The sequence below is a fragment of the Myotis davidii genome, unplaced genomic scaffold (assembly GCF_000327345.1).
Source record: "Myotis davidii unplaced genomic scaffold, ASM32734v1 scaffold32, whole genome shotgun sequence".
Classification (NCBI taxonomy): Eukaryota; Metazoa; Chordata; class Mammalia; order Chiroptera; family Vespertilionidae; genus Myotis; species Myotis davidii.
Window position 1 is genome coordinate 8,346,194 of NW_006286587.1, and position 12,991 is coordinate 8,359,184.

Below are 12,991 nucleotides of genomic sequence, written 5' to 3' on the forward strand. Positions count from 1 at the left end.
CTACGTACATACACAGAGAAAAAAAAAATCAATCGTCAATCCTCTTTAAGAGTTGAATGCAGATAAAGTCAGCTATCAACCTTATCAACATGGAAAAGAGATGCTTAAAATAAAAACTGGGGCAGTCCCCCGAAGGAAGGGAGGCCTCCACCCATCTGAAGACTTTCCTACCTTGTTAAGAGCCTCCCTGCCCGCTCTCCTACTAAAAGACTGAACTTGTTTGCGGCCAATTCAGACTCCTCGGTGATGTAGATATTTTAGGGAAAGGAGAAGACTTGAAATATAGATTTGAACATTCCAAGGAGAGATGAGGTCAGTCGCTGTGGAGTAGAGTGTGCTGGGAGGTGAGGGCAGCCGTGGTGGGTCAGGAGGTCTGGCTTTCCTAGTCATTTCAGCCCTGATGCTTGCTTCACCCAGACTCCAGGGCAGCACCATCCCCGGTGCCTTTCTGTACCTCTTTCCTATACAGTGGCCATTAGCCACATGTGACTATTGAGCACTTGAAATGTGGCTAGTGGGATAAGGAACTGAATTTTCACTTTTACTTCACTTCAACTCATTATGTTGACATTGTGGCTACTGGGTACCCTATCGGACAGCTCAGCTTTTGTGGAACCACTGCAAGCATCTAGCCACCAGCCCAAGGCTGACAATAGCCATTAGGACCGCAGAGCTGAGTGGTCCAAAGGACCTGGGTGTTTCGTGCCCTGATCAAGTTGCAAACTGATTCCTTGCCGGAGGCCGCTTACCTTGTGATTGCTTTTTTTGTGTGAAAATGTGGCTAGTGGGATAAGGAACTGAATTTTCACTTTTACTTCACTTCAACTCATTATGTTGACATTGTGGCTACTGGGTACCCTATCGGACAGCTCAGCTTTTGTGGACTTGGTATTTCAAAAAGCACCTACAAAATGTGGTCTTTAGCTTCCAACCCTTTGAAGATGCCAAGTGAGGCAGTTAAATTTGGTGGCATAACAAACCACCCTTGGATAGTGGCTCAGAATGACAATCACTTATTTAGTTTATGATACCATGCGTCACGCACTTGGCATGGGCAGAGCTGAACAGTTGTATTGTCTCCTAGGCTAAATTTGTGCATTTGTGGGGAGCTCCCGCTCAGCTGGGAACTGGCTGGTATAGGATGGTGTCAGCCTGGACAGCTCATCTCAGCTCTATGTGGTCCTTCTTTCTCTCAGAGGCTCGTCTGAGCTCCTTCCCCTCCCTCCTCCCCACACATAATGGTTGGGCAGGGTTTTAAGAAAGAGAGCCATAATGTGCAAGCTCCTGAGACTTAATCTCAGAACTGGCTCATGTCACTCTGCCTGCTTCTATTGGCTAAAGCAAATCCCAAAGCCAGCCCAGAGTAAGGGGCCAGGAAATAGAGTGTTTCTCTTGGTAGGAGACCTAGTAGAATCACATGTGAAGGGTGTGGATGTGGGGAATCAAGAATAATTGTTGCCACTTTTATAATCAACCACACTGAGGCCCAAAGGTTACACTGACACCTGAGGTCACAAAAGGAAGTTTTAGTATATTTGACCCTCAGGCCAGGGCTGGCCCTTAGTTTAATTCTTGGATTCTTTGTATAATCCTTTCTTCTCAGTTTTATCTATAGAAAGATGGAGGAATAGTTATTTCTGTGACTATCTTCAACCCTCACTTAGTGTAAGTGTTGAACTTGGCAGTTGCCCTTACTTGGGGTCCCATCGAGGGGCAGAAACGTGGGTGTGGGCAAATGTGAGGAGCCCATGCGGAATGTCTGAAAGCTGCCTCTTTGACACAGGTCTCGTTGGCAGCCAGAAATGAAGGCATCCTCAACAAACAAAGGTATTTACAGTTGAGCTCAGCCTTTTTGGAAAGAAATTTATAAAAGGTTGAGCTTGGGAAGGATGGAGTTTTTTCTTCCAAGTTTTTCTAATTTATAACCCACCTCTTTTCTTTTCCTTTCATAACTATGATGTACGTGAGTGTAGTGATCTAAATATCTTCCTAGTTCCAGAGGCTTGACAGTATTTTCAAATCGATCTCCTGCTCGATAAATCAAGCCTTGCAGATCTGTGAACTGCAACATTAATAACATTCCTCTGGTGGAGAAAGGCCAGTGCTTCTGTGGGTCCAGTTCCTGTGAATCTCCACAATGGCGTTCCTGCTGGAGGCAACCTCTTGCAACAGCTAATGTTGGGAACCAACACCCCACAACTGTCAGTGCGGGTTTATGTGTTGCACCAAAGTGCTGATTCACAAGTCTTTACTTGTGAAATTAAACTGGAAATTAATAGAAGGGAAATTCTTCAGAGAAAAGGAAGCTTGGAGAAGATGGTGGTGATGATGAAGATGAGCTGGAGAGAGGGAGAGAAGGAGAAGGAAGAGGAAGGGGATGAGGGGAGTGAAATAGAAGAACAGAAGAAAGAGAAGGAACATGGAGAGAGAGAGAGAGAGAGAGAGAGAGAGAGAGAGAGAGAGAGAAGAAGAAGAAGAAGAAGAAGAAGAAGAAGAAGAAGAAGAAGAAAGGATGGAGCAGGGGGTCAGGATGAATGAAGGAGGAAGAGAAGGAAGGGCCAGAAGAGCAGAGCAGTGCACGCTCTCAGGGCTGTGCACTCCCAGGGGAATCCAGTGGGAGTCCCCAATTTAGTGACAGAATTGAATGTGACCCGGATGGAAGGAGCCCTGAGTTTGTTCTGTCCCCTGGGACTGTGTGACTTCCAATGAGTTGCTTCACTTCTTTGTGTATTTATCTTTTCATCTCTAGAAAAAGGCTAGGCAATAAGGGATATGTGTGTGTGTGTGTGTGTGTGTGTGTGTGTGTGTGTGTGTGTGTGTGTGTGTTTAAGCTCTTTTTGGCTAGGAAATTCTATTTTCATGTGAAGAAACCTATCCTACAGATCCACGTATGAACAAGATTGCTGTGTTCAGCTTGAAGACAGTTGGGTTACCATCTTTCTTAGCTGGGATCTCTGGAAACAGACCCTGGGAGGAGGTTCATGAGCCAATGATCTCTTCAGGAGGTGCTCCCAGGAAGGCATTAGGACAGCACGACTGGGTTGGGGAGAGGCCAAGCGAAGGTGCAGTGTCAGGCAAATTCCCAGCTTCAGCCTGATCCTGTGGATGTTCCGGACTGTTAGTTATGTCCCAGAGTTCATCTCCATTGAAATAAAGGAGATGGGTTTTTATATTCTTGGCTAGAGGCCAGCCAGGAGGACATAATGCTCATCACCTGCCAGCTCTCCTTGCTGGTGAGGAAGCTTCAGGTCCCCCAGGGGAGCCCCCTGGCAAAGGTCACAGAGACCACTCCTTAGCAGCAAAGTGCTGCTAACATTGGAGACTGGCACCAGCAACCAGCAGAAGGCATCCTTGGGGATTTGGTCAGGACATCAGTGAGATCTCTTACACCACCTTTGTGAGCCTTCCCCAAAGCTAGGGTCCATGTAGTCAGCGATGGTTCTCAGAAAGTGAGGCCATCCTAGACCCATGAGTCCCTGGGCAACCCACCAGCTGACCACATGATGGAGTCACATGATGGAGCCCCGCCCAAATCAGCAGAACTGTGGGATGGGCTAACAGAACTGTTAGCTAAATAAGTGGTTGTTATTTAAACCATTGAGTGTTGGCATGCTTTGTATACAGCAAAAGCTACCAAATACAAGGGAAGGGTTATCTAAATCCTGAGTCTAATTGCTAGCCCAACAAACATCTGTAGGTAGAATCTGAAGGTGGCACTGAACTTCATGAAACACCAGAGAGTTCTGCCTGGAAGGAGGAATGAGAATAATCTCTCTCTAGTTATTACTGAATTGGTACTGGACAATGACCCTTTCTTTCAAATCGTCCTCGGCATTTTGCACTGCTACTGGGTTTTAATCTGTGGCTTTATTATCTTCTAGGTTACTGCTACAGTGGAATTTGTTCTTGAAAGATAACCCAGTTTCTTTAAAAAGAGAGCATAAAATGATGTAAAAAGGAAGGAATAAAATAAAATCACATGACTAAGCCAAAAACTGAAGGGAAATAAAAGAAGAATGAAGGATAAATTAATTGAACTGTGCTTTGAATGACTGGCTCGGTGACCAGCTTCTTATACAGTGAAGATCCCAGTATAAGGAGGTTAGGTCAATAGCTTGTACATATCTTGGACATCTCCAATGACTTAATTAAAATTATTTTGAAGTATCAGAAGAGTCCAAATACAAAAGTTTAGTTTAGCATGACCTTGCTGGGGATTTTGTGGATTGTGTGTGTATTAAGGATGTATCTTACTTTGGCCGAAGTGAGGTACCTAACACTCTGCTTGACTTCATTGCTCCCCTGAATCACCACATTTGCATAAAAAAATTAACATGAAAAGTGTGGTGAGCCTCTAGGCAGATGGAGGCCTTTGACTAATTAGTTGAGAACAGTGACAACTTTGGATACACGCTTCAGAACAGATTTAGTGCTGACAATGCTCTGTGAATATGGGAACACAGTGTCACTTTCCTGTGAGTTGGAGGGGAGGAGCTACCAGGCTCAGAAGTCTGGTATCTTGGCTTTAAAGGAGAAGCAACTGAGAGTCTGGTCAAGGCCACTTTGGGCTCCACATGTGACAGTCCTATTTGCAGAGCTTCCAGATGCCTTCTCAGGTCTCCTCAGCACCCTTCTCTTCCTTCTCCCTGACTCTGAGGACTGGAGAGTTTCTGTCCTGTCAGCTACAGACCCTGTCCTTGACTCCTTGCACACACAGATGCATATCCGGTTCTTCTTGCATCTGGACTACTCATATCTTGGTGTGTAAGAGAATCACCTGAAGGGCTTGTTAAACCCAGAAACTGGGGTCATACTCCCAGATGTTTGGGTTCAGAACATCTGGGATTGGGCCCAAGGTTTTGCATTTCTAACCAGCTGCCAGGTGACGTTGATGTTCCTGGTGCAGAGACCTCACTTGGAAGTAGCTCTGCTTTAAGGAAGTGATACACTGATCTAAGCACAGGGTTTCAAACTAGCTGCCTACACATCAATTCTAGCCCACAGACCAGTTTTATTTTTCTTGGTAATATTGTACAGGGAAAGTTACCCCCAAATATCTAGTTGTGTTGTCTTTTTTTTTTTCTTGACAGAAACACAAACTGGTTTAATATCTAGACAGCTGATATTAAATATAATGGAATTCTTCTGCCAAAGTATAGTTTATCAATTTGATCCATCAACTTTTGATGCTTAAAAAATTCACTGGAATAATATTCAACAATTAAATGTTAGTTCATGTCTTTTATTAACCCAAATATAATTACTTATATTCTGGTTTGTTGAAGCAATAGGCCAGACAACATTGCCACAATAACGTCTGTCAACGTGGCTGGCCATAAACACTCCAGCACCACATTCTTCTGCAGGGCACTCCCGACGAAGGCGACTGACTTTGCCATTCTCATCCACGCTGTAGTATTTCAGGACAGCCAGCTTCACCTTCTTTCTCTTATGCTTGTTCTTCTTGGGAGTGGTGTAAGACTTCTCCCTTTTCTTAACACCACCACGAAGTCTCAACACAAGATGAAGAGTGGATTCCGTTTGAATGTTGTAGTCAGACAAAGTACGTCCATCTTCCAGTTGCTTGCCAGCAAAGATCAGTCCGCTGATCAGGAGGAATTCCTTCCTTATCCTGGATCTTGGCCTTTCCGTTTTCTATCGTATCTGAGGGTTCAACCTCCAGAGGGATGGTCTTCCCTGTGAGGGTTTTCACGTTAATCTGCATCTTGGCGGCGACTCCACTGCAGATGGCAGATCAGAAAGAGCCCTGTTGTCTTCTTTTGTAAGTAACGACATCTGTCATTGTCAATGACGCCAAATGCTTTGACATTAGTACCAGAATCCCCATTTAGAGGGGAAATGTATGCTTGGATTTGTCACAGTCCCCACCAACCCCTCTCATACGACACCAGGCTCACTTCCATTGTTTTCTTTATATATTGTTTCTCTTTGCCCCTAAGTTTGTGTACCCTAATTTAAGTTTGCGTAATATTAATCTTCACAGGCAACACCTTTGCATTTTTACAAGGGTTTGCAGGTGATGATGCCTTAATTCAGAGGCGTGACACCGATAGTGGAAATCTCAGACTGCAGTGGTCAGCTGCTGTAGAGAATGTGGGGTTTCTCCAAGGACCTCGCAGAATGGTCACCTGCCATGTCTCCATAAGGAGGTTAACCTGGTTTCCCCAAAGATGACATGTAATAATGTGGACAGAGATGCCCTTTTTGGAAGTAAGAGCCTTTATAAAACCAGGGTGTGTTATTTTTTTGTTTGTTTTTTGTTTTGTTTTTTACACAATGAATCTGGGTTAATTGAGACACTTAGAGATACAAAACATTCACTAGGATTCTGTATATGGAAACTCCATTCTCTCCTTCCATTTCTCTTTTCTCAGTTCTTTGAAAGGTGCCATGTATAATTGATTATGGTTTCTGGAGTATTGCCTGGGTTCAAATTCTGGCCTGGAAATTTACTTTCTGTATTGTCTTGGTTAAATTACTGAGCATTTGAGTTCTTTGGCTTCCCCATGCATAAATCACATCAACCTCATGGGGTTATATGTGATGATTAAATGAGATAAGGCATGTAAAGGTCATAGAACAACGTGATGCCTAGTGAATACTTGATAAATGTCATTACTGTCTGCTTCCCATTGTAGAAAGTACAGTGGCAGAGGGATTGAGCCAATTTAAACTCAAATTCTTATCTTACCATGTATTGGTCATGTGACTTTGAGAAATGTTTTCCTTCCTTTTATTTATTCCTTCAACAGATACTTTTAAAATCTGTATTTCCTCATTGGTAAAATGAAGATGACAGTGTCTATTTTATAGAGTACGTGTAAAGATTAAATAAGACAATCCATATAAAATAGTGCCTGACATGTGAAAAGTACTTAATAATGTTAGGTTGGTTGACATGAAATTGCTAGTTTTGTAAGTCAAAAATGGCTGAATTAACAGTTTTCTTCAGTTTGAACTATATAAGTTGTATTATTGATTTTAATATGGTTGTTTTTATTTTATCCCTATTAACTCATCAAGGGATGTATCAGTTAGCTATCAATGTGAAAAAAATCTCAAATCTCAGAGAGGAAAACAACGAACCTTATTATTTATTATGAGTCTGTGGATCAGCTAGGTGGTTCTGCTGTTCTAGAGAAGACCAGGCTAATCTCGGCTCGGCTTGCTCATGAGTCTTTAATAATGTTATATAGACCAGAGGCTCTCAACCTGTGGGTCGCAACCCCTTTGGGGCCGTATGACCCTTTCACAGGGGTCGCCTAAGACCATCGGAAAACACATATATAATTACATATTGTTTTTGTGATTGATGGCTATGCTTTAATTATGTTCAATTTGTAACAATGGATATACATCCTGCATATCAGATATTTATATTACGATTCATAGCGGTAGCAAAATTACAGTTATAAAGTAGCAACAAAGATAATTTTATGGTTGGGGGTCATCACAACATGAGGAGCTGTATTAAAGGGTCGCAGCATTAGAAAGATTGAGAACCACTGTTATAGACAGATGGGGGCTGGCTGGTCTTGCATGGCCTCCCTCACGTATGTGGGGCAATGGAGTGACTGGGTCATGTGTGTCACTGTCTAGCCAGCTAGCGTGGACTTACTCATGAGGTATTGGCCACGTTCCAATAAGAATGCAAGACCTCTTCAGCTCAGGCTTGGCACTAGCAAGGTAACACGTCTGCTGAAGTCTGAGCCAAAACCAGTCACATGGCCAAACCCAGATTCAAGAGTTAAGGAAATAGACTCCACCCTTTGATGGGGGGGGCTGGAAAGTCACATTCCCAAGGACAGACATATAAGAAAGGGAAGCGAGTCAGGCTGTGTGTGTGTTTGTTGTTGTTGTTTTCGTTTTTATCAATCTAAGGCAGGAGGTATAAATAATATCTGTGTTCCTTTGCCTCATCATTTATATTACTTCTTTAACTTAAAGCATTATTTTTGAGAAGCACTAAAAATCTCCAGCCTTGGGTTGTTAGGTATTTTTATCTTCCCATCCTTTGGCTCTTTTGCAGTTTTAGGAGCTCTCGCTGGGACATGCGTGGGCAGTCGCCTCTAGCACCTTGAAGGCTCCATCTCTCTCCAGTAAAATACAAGAAGCAGAATCACTTCTATAAGAAAATAGAGTAACTATATAACAACTTGGTTGGTTTAACTCAGGGGCCAGTCGCTGATGAAAAACACAGCTGCTCTTGATATTCTTTGTATCCTGCACCTCTAATCACCAGCAAACACTGTTAAGAAGCCACTGCTAAATGTAGTCATATCACAAGGAGGAGAAAAATATCTGGTTTCTCCAACTTTTAAGACCTCAGGCAGAAAGGACTTTATGAAGACTTTACAGGGATTTTAGGGATTAAAATCATGAAAGCTAAAATTGTCCTGTGATTCTGTACATACATTAAACTGTTTTTTTTTTCTCTCAACATGGTGATGAAGGTACTAATACTAAGAAAATTAAGATTAAAAAAATGGAGGCACAGAGAAGTTAGAAACTTACCCAAAGTCACACAGCTAAAAAGTATGAGAGTGAGGATTTGAACCAAGGAACCCAATTTTGGGAGCTATACACTTAATCATTACTAAATTTGCAACATTCTACTCAAATGATATTAAATCCTTTTCAATTCTACTGAAGATTCAGAAACTGTGCTGGGCTGCATATCTGGCGCTTCGGCCAGACAGGTCACGCTGTGCTGTCTGTTCCTAAAACACACAGATAGGAAGGTACTGACATCAGGCCAGGCCTTGAGATATGGTCTCATGGCCCCCTCCCAGCATGCAGGCCTTTCTCAGAAGGCCCGGAAGTCTCATTCCAAATCTGGCAGACAAAGGACTGGAGAAAGTATAAATAAAGAGAGTTTCCATATGGGGGGCCCAGAATTTGAAAGACACATTTTTCTCTGGGCCTCCACAGAATTTAATAATAAAATGTAACTCTTGCAGTCAGCGCTGCAGTTCAGCCACTGCTTCAGCAGGGTGCTGTAACTGTAGTTGCTGGCCATGGAAGTCGGCGCTGCAGTTCAGCCTCTGCTTTGGCAGGGTGCTGTAACTGTAGTCAGCTGGCCAGCTTAATAAAGGCTCTTAAATTTAAATTCTGAGCCGGTGGTCTATCTCGCTGAGTGAACCCATAACAAAACCATAACTAAAGCCAGTGACTCCATAGAGGCCGTTTAAGCTCAGTATAAAAACAAAAACATATTCCAACCTTTAAGAGTTATCCAACAATTAAATGTGTTGTGAGGTAGGGGCTCCCAGATACAAACTGAACATCACTGACACAAGTACTTAGGTCTCAGAGACTTGGTTCAAATTCTGGCTCTTCAGCGTCTTATTGTGTGCAAGTGTCTAGGAACCTAAATTATCTTTAGCCTCAGTTTCGTCATTTTAGAAAGAAAGCAAAACAAAATAATAAAAATAGAAACAACTGTAAGTAACTCCATAAATTGTTGTGAGGATAAAGTAATACATTCAAAGTTCATGATTCATTATCTAGCACCATCATGGATTCATTTGCTTTCATCCACCATCATAAGAGTTGCCCAACAGAGCTTACAAAACATTTTACATGAGTAGGAGTGGTGGGCCTAGGGACACTGTGTCAGAAATGGGTTAGTTTAGTTACTTGGTACTAAAAGCATCACCTAAGAGCTTGTTACATATGCAAATTAATGGGCTCTAACCTTGACCTACTGAATTCTGTCATCTTGGGTGGAGCCCAGCAATCTGTGCTCAGGTGATCCTCATACCCTATAAACCTTGCAATACACTGGCCTAGGTGACCTGCAGGGATGCTTCCAGCTTTAATTGTATGGTTCCTGCTAATCCTCCCTCACCAGCACCCATCTAGTAATTGCTACCATTTGCTGAATACTTCTGCTCAAACATGTGAGTAAATACTTTGCATGCATTCATTTAATCTTGCATCAGTGGGGCTGGTGCTATCATCATGCATACTCTACAGATCAGGAAATAGCAGTTAAAGAAGGTAGACTAGGATTTTGACCTGAGTCAGTTTGGAGCTCTAGCTACTAAGCAATCTGCTAAATTAATCATAATTCTCCTAACTCTAAGAAGGACCCAGAGGGGAGCTATTCATCTTCAAATCTATTCATCTCATACTGGAATGAGATAAAGAAATTAAGCTAATGATCCCAGACAAGTCATAGAGAAGGTCTGTGAGGAAGGTCACTGGCTGATAACCTGAGTCCTCTCAAGATTTGACGATGCCAGGAGGTCACAGCGCTGCAGAGAAGGGGACCCGGCGGCTCCTCCCAGGAGAATGCGCAGGGAGGAGTGACCTGGTGGGTGGAAATGCTGCCTTAAGTGCCCTGCAATTGAGAAACACAGCTGTGGGTAATTATTTTTTTCCTAGCTATAAATAAAATAATCCTAAGAAGAACAAAGGAGAAAAAAACAGTTGGGGGAGCTTCACTCCTGTTCTTCTCCCACCCCCATTAGCTGCTCTGGATGACAAAGCAAGAGTTGGTTTGAACCACCCTCCACCTGCTGCCTTTTCTGCTGGTGACATCTCTATAAGGAACAAATCTTCCAGCAGAATGTATGGTCAGCTGAGCCTACAGAAGAGGTGACAATGCCTATCTTCTTGCATTGTGGTCCTGATGTAGAAGAAACCAGCTGCACAGATGCAGATAGTTGTGTGGAGGGGGAAAGACCTTGTGTCCCATCACATTGGGGTCCTTACCTCCCCTTTGTGTTTGCTGTAGCCACACACATGTATGTGCCTGGCACTGGCTTCATGCCTAGGCTTTGCTCTATGCTAGTGGGGCCTCACATTACAGTCGTAGCTCATTTATTGCACTTTGCTTTATTGCACTTCCCAGATGTGGGGTTTTTTACAAACTGAAGGCAAGACCCTCCACCAGCAAAAACAATTACCACTTGCTTTACTGTGATGCTTCTTTATTGCAGTGCTCTGGAACTGAACCTGCAGTATGTCTGAGGTATGCCTGCATAGACAATAGTCAGGATTTTAGACAATCTGAGAAGGATGTCCTTTGGGCCCAACTCAAACCATCTCCAGCACCAGCATTCCACAAGAAGACCTTTAATCCTTTGGCAAATAATTATTGGTTATGTATAATGGCAATACTCCTGAAGATGGAAGCGCATCAAGACAACTCTCTCAGTTGAACCTTCATGGTCACAAGTCACTTTCAACAGAAGTGATTTTGATGGCTTTGGGGAGGGAAAATACAAAAATTGTAGATTTTTTCTACTCAACATGTGGTTGTAGGTCAGCAGCAGTGAAGATCCTGGACACCTGTTAGAAATGCAGAGTCTTGGGCATGTCTGAGACCTAAATCAGAATGTACATTTTGAAACATCCCCAGGTGATTTGTATGCATATTTAAATTTTAGAAACATTGATCTAAATGTCCAAGACTGAAATGCATAGCAGCCATGAGGGGAAGAGAAAAGGGCCAAAGGGAGAGATAGTTCAGTAGTGAGCACACATAATCTGGAAATGTAGGCAAAGTCTTTAAAATTTTTGCAGAGCAGAAAACAGCTGAAAGATCAAAGCCTGATCTGTAACCATGGCTCAACTTTTAGATCAATAGCAACATCTCTTGGTGGCCTTATGGGGACAGAACCCCATACCTCCAGTGGACAATAATGAAGGAAAGGATGTATTGCTGAGGTAATCATCTACAGCAAAATACTGGTTAATAGAAAACTTCGAAGTTTTGATGCCATCCATCCAGAACACATTTTGGTTTGCAGCTACCATTGAATGTTATTCATGAGGAGCTTGACTTAGAAACAAACTCTGAGCTTCCTGGAACCTTGCTTTGATAGCTGAGGTTCAGGAGTCTCTGGGTTCTTGAGTCTGAAGGTGGAGAGATCATTGTTCTGAGCACTGTAGGTGGAGGAGGTATACAAGGGCAGGGCTAGAAAAGCCTGTACTGAGACCTGTGGACTCTCTGTGGAGTTTCTTCTGTTTAATTCAGTCAAGCCTGTCACAAGCCCTTCAGAAGGAACCAGCCTATACGGACTATGTTGCCTCTTATTGTGAGGAATTTGAGATAAAAGTTCAAATTAAGTTATATTCTTGTTCCTAAAACATGACCATAAATTGATACTTAAGTAATTTCAGTTGAAATCCCAGACATACACTCAGAGAATCTTTGTCACATCCAGTGGAACTTCAGCTGATTTAGGTTCTCTGATACCAATTTCGTAGTCAGAGACTTTGTTGTTATGATCTGAAATGTACAGGAATAGGGGCTCTAGTTTACCAGAGTACACAGTGCATCCCACTGTAAAGGGAGGTGACTTTGTAACTCAGATCACCTTCAGGATGACATGAGGTTCCAGATTAGGGTTTATCATGTTCCATGAAATGGAACATACCTACAGGATGATTAACAAAAGTAGAAATATCAAATCATAAGTGAGACACAGAAAGACTGCCATGATACTTATGGAATCTTATTACTGATGTCCACGATGCTATCTCTAGAAGTTAAAAATCTCTTCATCACCTTTGTTTAGGCCCTCCTATATTTCCTTTGGTTTTAAACTCTTGAAAATTAGTCTCTCATACCCATATAGTGAGCGAGAACTGGAGACCCTGGAATTTATAAAAATGAAAATGGGTAAGCTTTAAATGAAATAAAATAGCTATGAACCATTTACCAAAATGAGATGAGAAAATTCAAATGAGGTAATTATCTGGCGCACAATCTTATCAGGTCTAGATTTTCAGGGAGAGGCCATGTCTCTTGTTTACAGGCAAGGTTCTTATTGCACAAGGTTTACCACATTTACCTCTTCCCAGTCACGGTGACCCGCCCACAGTAACCCCAAAGGTTGTATCTGAATCATGAACATTTGGGAGCCCATGGAAGGGTCTCTGTCCAAAAGCCTGGATGTCTTCCCTTTAATAGCTGCCCTTCACATTACCAAGGAATGAGATCACCCCATGTTCCCAT

The 12,991-nt window shown here is 42.6% G+C and overlaps 1 pseudogene; it reads right to left on the reverse strand.

Annotated features, from left to right (window-relative positions):
- Positions 1–5,228: 5,228 nt before the first annotated feature.
- On the reverse strand, positions 5,229–5,765 carry LOC102771319 (annotated as a pseudogene).
- Positions 5,766–12,991: the final 7,226 nt, after the last annotated feature.